The sequence below is a fragment of the Carcharodon carcharias genome, chromosome 5, assembly GCF_017639515.1.
Source record: "Carcharodon carcharias isolate sCarCar2 chromosome 5, sCarCar2.pri, whole genome shotgun sequence".
NCBI classification, from domain to species: Eukaryota; Metazoa; Chordata; class Chondrichthyes; order Lamniformes; family Lamnidae; genus Carcharodon; species Carcharodon carcharias.
In genome coordinates, this window is record NC_054471.1 from 132,342,427 (window position 1) to 132,355,222 (window position 12,796).

Genomic DNA, 12,796 nt, shown 5'->3' on the forward strand with positions numbered 1-12,796 from the left:
CACCCCAAGAGCTATTTCTAACTCCATCTTGAAAACATACACTGTTTTGGCCTCAACTACTTTCTGTGGTAGCGAATTCCACAAGCTCACCACTCTCTGGGTGAAGAAACTTCTCCTTATTTCAGTCCTAAATGGTCTATCCCATATGCTCAGGCTGTGACTCCTGGTTCTGGACTCCCCCGCCATTGGAAACATCCTTCCTGCATCTACCCTGTCTAGTCATGTCAGAATTTTATAGGATTCTATGAGATCCCCCCTCATTCTTCTGAACTCCTGTGAATATAATCTGAACCGGCTCAATTTCTCCTCATATGTCAATCCCGCCATCGCAGGAATCAGTCTGGTAAACCTTCGCTGCACTCCCTCGACAGCAAGAACATCCTTCTTCAGATAAGGAGACCAAAACTGCACACAATATTCCAGGTGTGGTCTCACCAAGGCCCTGCATAATTGCAGCAAGACATCCCTGCTCCTGTACTCGAGTCCTCTTGCTATGAAGGCCAACAAATCATTTGCCTTCTTTACCACCTGCTGCACCTGCATGCTTACCTTCAGTGACTGGTGCACAAAGATACCCAGGTCTCATTGCACATTCCCCTCTCTCAACTTATAGCCATTCAGATAATAATCTGCCTTCCTGGTTTTGCTACCAAAGTGGATAACCTCACATTTATCCACATTATACTGCATCTGCCATGCATTTGCCCACTCACTCAGCTTGTCCAAGTCACACTGAAGCATCTCTGCATCCTCCTCACAGATCACCCTCCCACCCAGCTTTGTGTCATCTGCAAATTTGGAGATATTACATTTAGTTCCCTCATCTAAATCATTATATATTGTGAATAACAGGGGTTCCAGCACTGATCCCTGTGGTACCCCACGAGTCACTGCCTGCCATTCAGAAAAATACCCATTTATTCCTATTCTTTGTTTCCTGTCTGCCAACTGGTTTTCTATCCATCTCAATACACTACCTTCAATGCCATGCGCTTTAATTTTACACGCTAATCTCTTATGTGGGACTTTGACGAAAGCCTTCTGAAAGTCCAAATAAACCACATCCACTGGCTTCCTCTCATCAACTCTACTAGTTACATCCTCGAAAAATTCCAGTAGATTTGTCAAGCATGATTTCCCTTTCGTAAATCCATGCTGACTCTGTCCGATTCTGCCACTATTTTCCAAGTGCTCAGCTATTAAATCTTTTATAATGGACTCTGGAATTTTCCCTACTATCGATGTCAGGCTGACTGCTCTATAATTCCGTTTTCTCTCTATCTCCCTTTTTAAATAATTGGGTTACATTAGTTATCTTCCAATCTGTAGGAATTGTTCCAGAGTCTATAGAATCTCGGAAGATGACCACCAATGCATCCATTATTTCTAGGGCCACTTCCTTAAAGTCTCTGGGATGTAGATTATCAGGCTCTGGGGATTTATCGGCCTTCAATCCCAGCAATTTCTCCAACACCATTTCCCTACTAATACTGATTTCTTTCAGTTCCTCCTTCTCACTAAACCCTATGTTCCGCACCATTTCTGGTATATTATTTGTGTCCTCCTTTGTGAAGACAGAACCAAAGTCTGTATTTATCTTGTCAGCCATTTCTTTGTTCCCCATGATAAATTCCCCTGTTTCTGACTGTAAGGGACCTACATTTGTCTTCACTAACCTTTTTCTCTTCACATACCAATAGAAACTTTTACAGTCTGTTCTTATGTTCCCCACAAGCTTACTCTCGTACTCTATTTTCTCCTTCTTAATCAATCCCTTGGTCCTCCTTTGCTGAATTTTAAACCGCACCCAATCCTCAGGTCAGTTGTTTTTTCTGGCCAATTTGTATGCTTCTTCCTTGGATCTAATTTCCCTTGTAAGCCATGGTTTGGCCACCTTTCCTGTTTTACTTTTGTGCCAGACAGAAATAAACAATTGTTGCAGTTCACCCATGCACTCTTTGAATGTTTGCCATTGCCTATCCACCATCATCCCTTTAAGTAACGTTTCCCAATCCATCATAACCAACTTGCGCCTCATACCATCGTAGTTTCATTTATTAAGATTCAGGACCCTAGCCTCAGAATCAACTACGTCACTCTCCATCTTGATGAAGAATTCTCTCATATTGTGGTCGCTCATCCCCAAGGATCCTCGCACAACTAGATTGCTTTCTTTCTCATTACACAATACCCAATCTAAGATAGCCTGTTCTCTAGTTGTTTCCTCAATGTATACACTCCAGGAATTCCTCCACCACGGTATTGTTACTAATTTGATTTGCCCAATCTATATGCAGATTAAAGTCACCTATAATTACAGATGTTCCTTTATTGCATGCTTCTCTAATTTCCTGTTTAATTCCATTCCAACATAACCAATACAGTTTAGGGATCCCTATACAACTCCCGCTAACATTTTTGCCTCTTACTGTTTCTCAGCCCTACCCATACAGGTTCCACATCATTGGAGCTAATATCTTTCCTCACCACTGTGTTAATTTCCTCTTTAACCAGCAATGCAACTTCACCACCTTTTCCTTTTTGTCTGTCCTTCCTAAATACTGAATAGCCCTGGATGTTCAGTTCCCATCCCTGGTCACCCTGCAGCCATCTCTCCGTAATCCTAACTATATCATACCTGTTTAATCTATTTGCGCGGTTAATTCATCCACTTTATTGCGAATGCTCCTCGTGTTACGGCACAAAGCCTAAAGGCTTGTCTTTTTAACATTACTTGTCCCATTCCCACTATTTTTCACTGATGCCCTATTTGATTCTTGCCCTTGATTTCCCTGCTTATCACTTTTCTTATTCCCCTTTCTGTCTTTTGTTCTTGTCCTTGATTCCCCCTCTTCTGACTCCTTGCATAGGTTCCCATCCCCTTGCCATTTTAGTTTAAACCCTCCCCAACCACTCTAGCAAATACTCTCTCTAGGTGTAACCCATCCAGTTTGTACTGGTCCCAGAACCGGTCCCTATGTTCCAGGAATCTGAAACCCTCCCCCTCACACCATCTCTTCAGCCACATATTCATCCAATATATCCTGCTATTTCTACTCTGATTAGCATGTGACACTGGTAGTAATCCTGAGATCACTTCCTTTGAGGTCCTACTTTTCAACTTACTTCCTAACTTCCTAAATTCTGCTTTTAGGACCTCATCCCTTTTTTCACCTATGTTGTTTGTACCAATGTGTACCACAGCCACTGGCTGTTCACCCTCCCCCTTCAGAATGTCCTGTTGCTGCTCTGAGACATCCTTGACCTTAGGGACAGGGAGGCAACATACCATCCTGAAGTCTCATCTGCGGCCAAAGAAAAGCCTATGTATTCCCCTTACAATTGAATCCCCTATAACTATTGTATTCCCACACTTTTTACTCCTCCCCTGTGCAGCAGAGCCAACCATGGTGCAACGAATTTGACTGTTGCTGCTTTCCCCTGAGAGGCCATTTCCCTCAACAGTATCCAAAGCAGTGTATCTGTTTTGCAGGAGAATAGCCACAGGAGATTCCTGCACTGCCTGCCTAGTCCTCTTGCTCTGCCTGGGGGTCACCCATTCCCTCCCTGCCTGCGGACTCTTAGCCTGCGGTGTGACCACCTCTCTATACATGCTATCCACGATACTCTCCACCTTGCCGATGCTCCACAGCGTCCCTAGCTGTCGCTCCAGCTCCGAAACCCAGGCTTCCAGGAGCTGCAGCTGGAGACACTTCCTGCACGCTTGCTGGCCCCAGGCACTGGAAATGTTCTAGGCTTCCCACATAGAGCAGGAGGAGCACACCACAGCTTTGAGCTCTCCTGCCATGACTTGCCCTTTAAATTAAATTAAACCTTTTGGAAGATACTTAATATCAAATAATATCAATTACTCTAGGGCCCTTCTTCTCAGCTCCTCATTTTTACAGAATATAGTCCTTACAAACGATGAACAACAAAATAAGACCTTAAAAACTATGAGCGATAAAGGTAGTAAATACTTACCCAACCATACTCACGGTACTCAAAGGGTCACCTCATTCCATCCTCACCAAACTCCCTCAGTCACAAAACTCCCTCAGTCACCAAACTCCAACTTTAGCATTCTACTGCAGCCCAAAGCAGCACTTCAATGCAGACAAAAAAAGAATTGCTGGGGGTGTTGGGGTAGAGGGATGGGGAGATTGCACAAACTAGAGTGTAACCACCAGAATGTAAAAGGTTTAGGGGTGATTTGACAGAAGTTTTCAATTTATTAAGGGGAACAGATAGTGTAGATAGCGAAAAACTATTTCTGCTCATTGTGGAGTCTAGGGCTTGAGGGCTAACTCTAAAAATTAGAACCAGACCTTCCAGGAGTGAAATTGAGAAACACTTCTTCACGGAAAGGGTGATAGAAGCTTGAAACTCTCTTCCATAAATGGAAATTGATGCTAGATCAATTATCAAACACAGGAACAACCGAACTAGGAGCGGGAGTAGGCCACTAGGCCCCTTGAGCCTGTTTCACCATTCAATAAGATCACGGCTGATTTGATTGTAACCTCAAGTCCACATTCCCACCTATCCCCGATAACCTTTCACCCCTTTGCTTATCAAGAATCTATCTCTGCTGTAAAATTATTTAAAGTCTCTGCTTCCACTGCCTTTTGAAGAAGAGAGATCCAAAGATTCACAACCCTCTGAGAGAAAACATTTCTCCTCATCTCTGTCTTAAATGGGCAACACCTGATTTTTAAATAGTACCTTCAAATAGTAAATAGTAAATTTAAATAGTAAATTTAAAACTGAGATTGATAAATTTTTGTTAGCCAAATGTATTAATTGCGGAACAAGCTTGAGGGGCCAAATAGTCCACTCCTGTTCCTATGTTCAGACAGAAAGTGTTGGAAATATTCAGTGGGGCTGTCAGAAACTGTGGAGAGAGAAACAGAGTTAATGTTTGACCTGAAACATTAACTCTGGCTGGAATTTTCCCTGAATTGCACTAGCGATGGCGGGCGTGGAAAAAAGTAATTTTTCCCGCCGGCCACAAGGGGGAGTTTTCATGCCGTATTGTCCACTTCCTGCGTCATTAATTATGCAGCCACAGGAAACACGTTGTATTGCTGGCAGGCAGCCTCTGAATCACCCGCCATGCCGTTACCTCACCGTTTCCTCACTCCGGGTGCCATATCTAAACAGCAGCCATGCACACAGTTCTCAAGGCTTGCAGCCCAGGACTGCTCCAGTGAAGATATGGTCCTGAAAACCAAGAAGAGTTCAGTGACCCGTCCCTGGAATGCCTTTTGAAGGTTTGAAGTGGTGTCATCCACCCCAACTCTAGACACAGGAGTTCCAGCAATCTCACTACACCAGCTTGGGAGACAGTGGCAGTGGTGGTCATTGCCAATACTGCATCCAGTGCAGAAAGCGGATGAATGATCTCATCTGTGCAGCCAGGGTAAGGTAACTATCTCAGCACTCTAAACTCAAACACTCATTAAAGTGATAGAAGGGGCCATCAACAGTGCTATCAAGCATGTTTCCTTAGCAGTAACCTGCCCACAGATGCTCAGTTTGGGTTCCGGGAGGGTCACTCAGCTCCTGATCTTATTACAGCCTTGGTTCAAACATGGACAAAAGAGCTGAACTCAGAGTGACTGGCCTTGATATCAAAGCAGCATTTGATCTAGTGTGGCATTGAGGGGCTCCAGCACGACTGGAATCAATGAGAATTAGGGGAAAAACTCTCCACTGGTTGGAGCCATACCTATTACAAAAGAAGATGGTTGTGGTTGTTGGAGGTCAGTCATCTCAGTTCAAGGACATCACTGCAGGGGTCCCTCAGGGTAATGTCCTCGGCCCAACCATCTTCAGCTGCCTCATCAATATCCTTCCCTCCATCACAAGGTCAGAAGTGGGGGTGTTCACTGATGATTGCACAATGTTCACCACCTTTCACGACTCCTCAGGTACCGAAGCAGTCTATGTCCAAATGCAGAAAGACCTGAACAATATCCAGGCTTGGAATGACAAGTGGCAAGTAACACTCACACCAGACAAGTGCCAGGCAATGACCATATCCAACAAGGGAGAATCCAACCATCACCCCTTGATGTTCAATGGCATTACTATCACTGAATCCCCCAAAATCAACATCCTGGGGGTTATTATTGATCAGAAACTGAACTGGGCTAGCCATATAAATACTGTGGCTACAAGAGCAGGCCAGAGGCTAGGAATCCTGCAATGGGTAACTCATCTCCTGACTCCCCAAAGCTTGACCACAATCTACAAGATGCAAGCCAAGAGTGTGATAGAATACTTTTCACTTGCCTGGATGAGTGCAGCTCCCACAACACTCAAGAAGCTTGACACCATCCAGGGTAAAAATCAGCCCGCTTGATTGGCACCACATCCACAAACATTTACTCCCTCCACCACTGTGGCAGCAGTGTGTACCATCTTTAAGATGCACTGCAGGGATTCACTAAGGCTCCGACAGCACCTTCCAGATCCACAACCACTACCACCTAGAAAGACAAGGACAGCAGATAGATGGGAACGCCATCACCTGGAGGTTCCGCTCCAAATAACTCACCATCCTAACTTGGAAATATATTGCTGTCCCTTCACTGTCGCAGGGTCAAAATCCTGGAACTCCCTCCCTAATAGCACTGTGGGTGTACCTACACCACATGGACTGCAGTGGTTCAAGAATGGAGCTCACCACCACCTTCTCACCACCACTTCATTTAACAGGACCTTTTCCAGGTTCCTGTCCTTCCTTTGACTAGAAGGTCTGCTTGTGACTTTCTCCTGTTCCACTCCCCAGGATTCTGGGACTTTTCCTTTAGCTTGGGACTTGCTATCTGTCCCTTTTGCTCCAGTCTCTCCTGGCGGCTACCTTCAGGCTGCTTCTGCTGAGCAGCTGTCTTCAAAACCAACTGAACTCAAACAGCTTCCAAATCAAACTGCTGTTTCTCATCTCTAGTTTCTTGTGTATGTGTGTGTGTGTGTGGCATGGGCTTGCCTCTCTGGACCCCTGTTGCGAGGCAACAGCCCAATTTTGTTTCGTATTCTGCTTAACTTCCCCAACAGTAAAACTTATTAGAAATGCAGGCACCTTTTAAAGTGAAACTAAAACTCACCTTGACCTTTTCTTAACACACAAATACAGAAATACAAATCAAACTTAAACTTAAAGCTAAAATTCATTCTGAACACCCACAAATACAAATATAACCTACTTAAACTTCAACTGTGTGTATTTAAAAGGGGATGATGGCATAGTGGTAATATCACTGGGTTAGTAATTCAGATATCTAGGCTACTTCTCTGACAGCGTGGGCTCAAATACCACCGCAGCAATTGGTGAAATTTAATTTCAATTAGTAAACCTGGAATTTTAAGCTCATCTCAGTAATGGTGACCATGAGACTATCATTGATTGTTATAAAAGCCCACATGTTTCACTAATGTCCTTCAGAGAAGGAAATCTGCCATCCTTACCTGGTGTGGCTTACATGTAACTCCGGATCCACAGTAACGTTCAGTTCAAGGGCAATTAGAGATGGGCAACAATGCCCACATCCCATAAAAGAAAAAAAAAACTGTCCTTTTCAATATTTTTTTCAGTTCCTCTACTCATATGCTCTCTCTCCTCTAATCATTCCAACCGCACATTCTATCACTTACCTAAGGGCTGCCGGCATCAAGCTTTGCATTCCAACATCGCTGTCTTTGCTTGAGTGATCTACCTGCGCAGACCTAAATTTGTGCTCAAGTCTGCCTCTCTAACCACAGAGTCTCCTATTACTATTACATTCCAACTGAATTGCTAATCCCCACACCCCAGCCTAAGCCATCTGATTTATTTAGTGCCATTGTAGACCATTTGATGGAGCTGCCTGGAGTCAATGTTGCCCCCGCAGAAAGCCAGTACTTCAAACTCATTGGAGAGGGTAATTTGTTCTGGACATTCATTTGTTAATCTGTGCCTCTTCACTTTACCTTATCTGTGGACAGTCACCACTCCTTCCTCTATCCCTGCTAGCTCACTATCTCAGCATGGTAATTACAGTGGCTTCAGAAACCTCTCTTCCATTTATCTCCAATTCCACCTCAAGTTTTGAGATATTGAGCATAAGCAATTTCAATTGGAGTTGCTTCCTTCAGATATGTTTGATTGAAGCAAAGGGCGGGATTTTCCGGTCCCGTCAGCGACGGGTATCATGGTGGGTGGGATGGGAAAATGTGGAGAAGGGCCAAAAGTCAGTTTCCCATTGGATTAAAACTACGTCACGATTTTCCACTCCCAGCTTTCATGGCAGGTCAGGTAACCCGCCACACCATGTCGGGAATCGCATTTCAACGCATTTGAATATCATGAGTACTCATTAAAGAGGCAGCTTGCCAGAATCATGTCTCCACTCCAGATCAAATGGCCATGTCAGCGGCTATTTAGACCAGTGTGAATCACAACGGAATATAAGCAACATGCACCTGGTGAGCTCCACTTCACTCGTGACCTCGCGGTATCTTCGTCCACCTTTCATTGCGCTGCACTTGTGGCTGCTGTAACTCCATGCCAAGGCTGTGTGGGGAAGGCCAGCCGGAACTCAAGCAGGGTGCAGAGCCAAGGCTTCCCAAGAGAGACCAGAGGGGAGGCAGGGGCAGTGGAAGGGGCTGGAGGGCAAAGGCTTGAATGGCGGGGGGGGGGCGCACAGGGCGGGACAAGACAGAGACAAGGGAAGGGACTGGCAGCAAAGGCTTGACTTGCAGGGGATGACTGGGGACAAGAGCACACAGACACATGATTGAAGAAGAGAGCACACAAACACATGCCTGGTGGGGTGGGTGGGGGGAGGGGGGATGCAGGTGGTGGAATTAGTCAGGGTCAGATGGTAGAGACAGTGCTGGGCAGTTGCACAACAAGCAGTTGGGGCCATGAAGCATAGTCAGTCCTGGGCAGTTGTGCCACAATTTAGAGGGCTGTTCTTGGCACGCCTGTCCTGGTCTCAGTCCAGTGAGGCAGTGGGCCTGTCCAGCCTGTGCCAATCATGCCCAGCATGATGCATAGGGCATGGTCAGTCCCTCACACACATCAGCGCTGCGGGTTGGTGGCTTGATATTGGGCTGCAGATGGCACAGTCACAGTCAGGGGAGGCATCTGCAGTCTGTAGATGGGGAACAGGCAATGTAAGGCGGGGCACTCAACGGTCTCTAAGGGGGGTCTCAGTACATGACTGTGCATGATGGGGAGGGGTCAGGTCTTTATGGGGCATCAGGACATCAGTCAGTTGGGGGGGGTGGAGAGGGATATCAACCACTATAAGAGGCAGCTTGCCAGAATCATGTCTCCACTCCAGATCAAATGGCCATGTCAGCGGCTATTTAGACCAGTGTGAATCACAACGGAATATAAGCAACATGCACCTGGTGAGCTCCACTTCACTCGTGACCTCGCGGTATCTTCGTCCACCTTTCATTGCGCTGCACTTGTGGCTGCTGTAACTCATTGGGAGTCCAGTACAGACATTCAACGGCTCTGTCAGCCTCAGCTTCAGGGTCTTGAGGGGTCCCCGCAGGCCCTTGTTCATCTGATTGCCAGGATCAAGGATTAGAAGAGGAGGAAGGAGAGTGATTGGAGAGAGGGAAACCTGAACATGATGCTCTTCCAGCACAATGGGAGCGATTTCACAGGTCACAGTGGGAGGCTCAAAGCTAGACTGGTAGTAAAACCTCAGCACCACCATCTTTCAGGCTGATCCAATAACGCAGTTAAAAGCAAGCTATGAAAAGAATTGCCAGGGGAGGACTGTCAGAGCTTCTGGGAAGAGTCAACTATTGCATTTGTGGGCTGACTGAAGAGGTACCCAATTAAGTTCCACTTAACCAATTGGAGAGGAAGGCACAACTGAGACATGTTAGGAACAATCAAATGCCAATTTAGGCAATGTGGTGCCTCAACTCATGTTGAGCATTTTTGCGAGAGTATAAACCCGATTAGGGCCATTGTAGGATTGGCTTCCAAAGACCCTTTGTCCCTCATGAGAAATCCCGAGTGTCAGAAGGAACCAACTGAAAAAGGGCTATGGGCCAAAATGCGTATGCCTAATGACCCTAAGACCTCTAAACCTTTCAGATGACAGTTTACGATTTTGAAGGCCCTCTTCCCTGCAATACTCACATAACGTGAGTGCAAATTGGGGCTGCTGTGTAATCCAAAGGATACAGTTTTACACTGCCCTGACTGAAGCTTCAGTCACCTGGCAGAACTCAGTCAGATCCAAGCTCCTGTGTCAAAGCCCTGTCATGTTTGTATTGTTTGTCGGGTGGTGTGCGGGGAAGGGGTGGGGTTGGGTGAGTTGGTCCAGAAGGCTCTAATAATGTTCCAAGTGATTCAGTGGGGATGTAATGGTTGGGATAAAAGTAGCCCATGGGTCCAACAACGACTCCTTAGTTAGCAACTGGAATGTGACCATTGCAGACTTATGTTCACTCATGTTTCTGTTTAGTGTTTCTGCAGACATGAGCACAAATACCTCAAGGATGGAGAAGGCAATGTTGCGTTCATCCTGGCAATCAGGCAACTAAGAAGGAGGAGAAGGGCCCGTTGCCACCAGGCTGGCCTGATGGAAGAGCCTCAGATGAACAAGGGCCTGCGGGGACCCCTCAAGACCCTGAAGCTGAGGCTGACAGAGCCGTTGAGTGAAGGCATTTGGCAAGACCAAGGATGGACAGAAGATGCCTCTCACACCTCCAGATAAGTGAAAGACAGTGCTGTAGATGCCTTATAGGAATGTGGTGGCTCACATCTGCCACATCCTCTGGGAGGAGTTGATGCCGCAGGGATTGGGAGGCCATCCATTGCCAGTGGCTCTAAAAGTGACAATTGCTCTGAAGGTCTTCGCAAGTGGCTCATTCCAGAGCTCCACTGGAATACCTGCGGGATTTCTCAAGCATCTGCTCACAAATGCATTCAAAAGGTAATGGATGCCCTATTTAGCAAGGCACACAATTACATCCAGTTCTCCATAGGTGAAGCCAACCAAGCTGCCAGAGCAGTGGGATTTGCAGTGGTCTCCATATTCCCACAGGTGCAGGATGCCATCGATGTGGCTTTAAGAGCTCCCTGGGAACAGCCACTACAATTCACCAACAAGAAAGGGCTCCACTCTCGATGTGCAGCTGGTCTGCAACCACCAGAAGCAGATTGTGAAGGTACATGCAAGACGGCCTGGAAGCTCATGCATCTTAATTCACTCACAGGTGCCACAGATCTTCAAGGATCCTCAGCGCATCCGGGGTTGGCTCCTCAGTGACAAAGGCTACTCGCAAAAGATGTAGCTTGATGATGCCTTTTCATCTGAGGTTCCTCAGAGGAGAGGTGTAATGCTATTCATTCTGTAGCATGCTCATTGATCGAGCAGACCATTGGCATCTTGAAGATGCGTTTTTGGAGCCTGGACAGATCATGTGGCACTCTCCAGTTCTCTCACCAGGTGGTCTCCTGCATCATTGTGGCTTGCTGCACTCTACACAACTCGATGCTTCAAAAGTAGGGTGTCTTGCTGGAACAAGAGATGGAGGAGCTGCGTGTCTCTTCCGATGATGAAGCTGTCGAGAGGCCAGGCTCGATGAGGGTGATGAAGCCGAGGCTCCAGAAGAAGAGGCCATAGCACGGGCCAGACAAGGCAGGCATGCACATGACATGCTTAAAGCCACCAGGTTCCAGGAAGGTGATGATGACTGGCTCATATGAGTTTCTTTCACCTGTGCTCTCCATGCTGGGTCCACCATACCACCTTGTTTGTGACCCTAATTAGGTCAATGCAACACATCCATCTCTGAATGAGGAGTTACAATCTCCTCATCCTTGGAAGGTATGGCAGCCTCAGGAGCATGTTTTGGGAAATAACTGCAACAGGGCATATAGAGCGCAGAGTTGAGATGGCGCACCTCACCAACAGTCCACTACCTACGGCCGCCTTTAAGGGGCAGGAGCAGCACTGCAATCCTCAGTGCTCTGGTGGCAGTATGCCTGCAGTCTGGCATCTAGGAGGGCAATCATCACCCTGTGGTTCTCACCTTCATGTGTGAGGTCAATTTTGAATTCACACTGCGTTTTGTCTGCACAGGAAATCGTTCAGGCAAGACAGTGTTTAGGCTTCATCATCAGTCCCCAGCTTTAGATATTTCTTTTTATTTCAGGACACAGTCATCTGTAACTCTCAGTAATGGATGTGAGGCTGCACTTCAGCTCACTTTTCAGTGGACCGTGAAAGTTTCAGCATCAGCATAGCCTGATATCTGTCAAACACTCGTGATCAGGCATCCGCTTAGAGCCTCCCAGTGTCCCGTTCTGCCTAGCCGTGGCATTTGTGGGCCTAAAAAAAATGCTGATACTCCATCTGGGCCTTAAAAATCCTAATCATTTGATAATATAGAGTGCACATCAGGGACAGAATCGTCCCAGATTTGCAATAAGTGCAGTAGTAGGCGGGTAAAACGACGCTTTACCTGCCATCACGGCCGGTGGGTTTTTAAGCCATATCGTCCCAATCCCAACACGTTATTTATGCATTCCCGCCGTCATCTCACAGCTTCATCATGTCAGGCGCCATGTTTAAAGTCCAGCCACGTGTACACATCTCAGTACTTCCAGGCCACAACTACTGCAGGGAAGATGTCCATGAAAGACAAGAAGACTGTAGGTCCAAGTTTAGCGATGCATCACTGGAAGCCTTTTGGATGCCGCAGAGGCCTGCCACGATATCCCTACCCCCGCTCTGGCTGCAGGATGGGTAGTGGCGTTACCAACCAGGCTTGA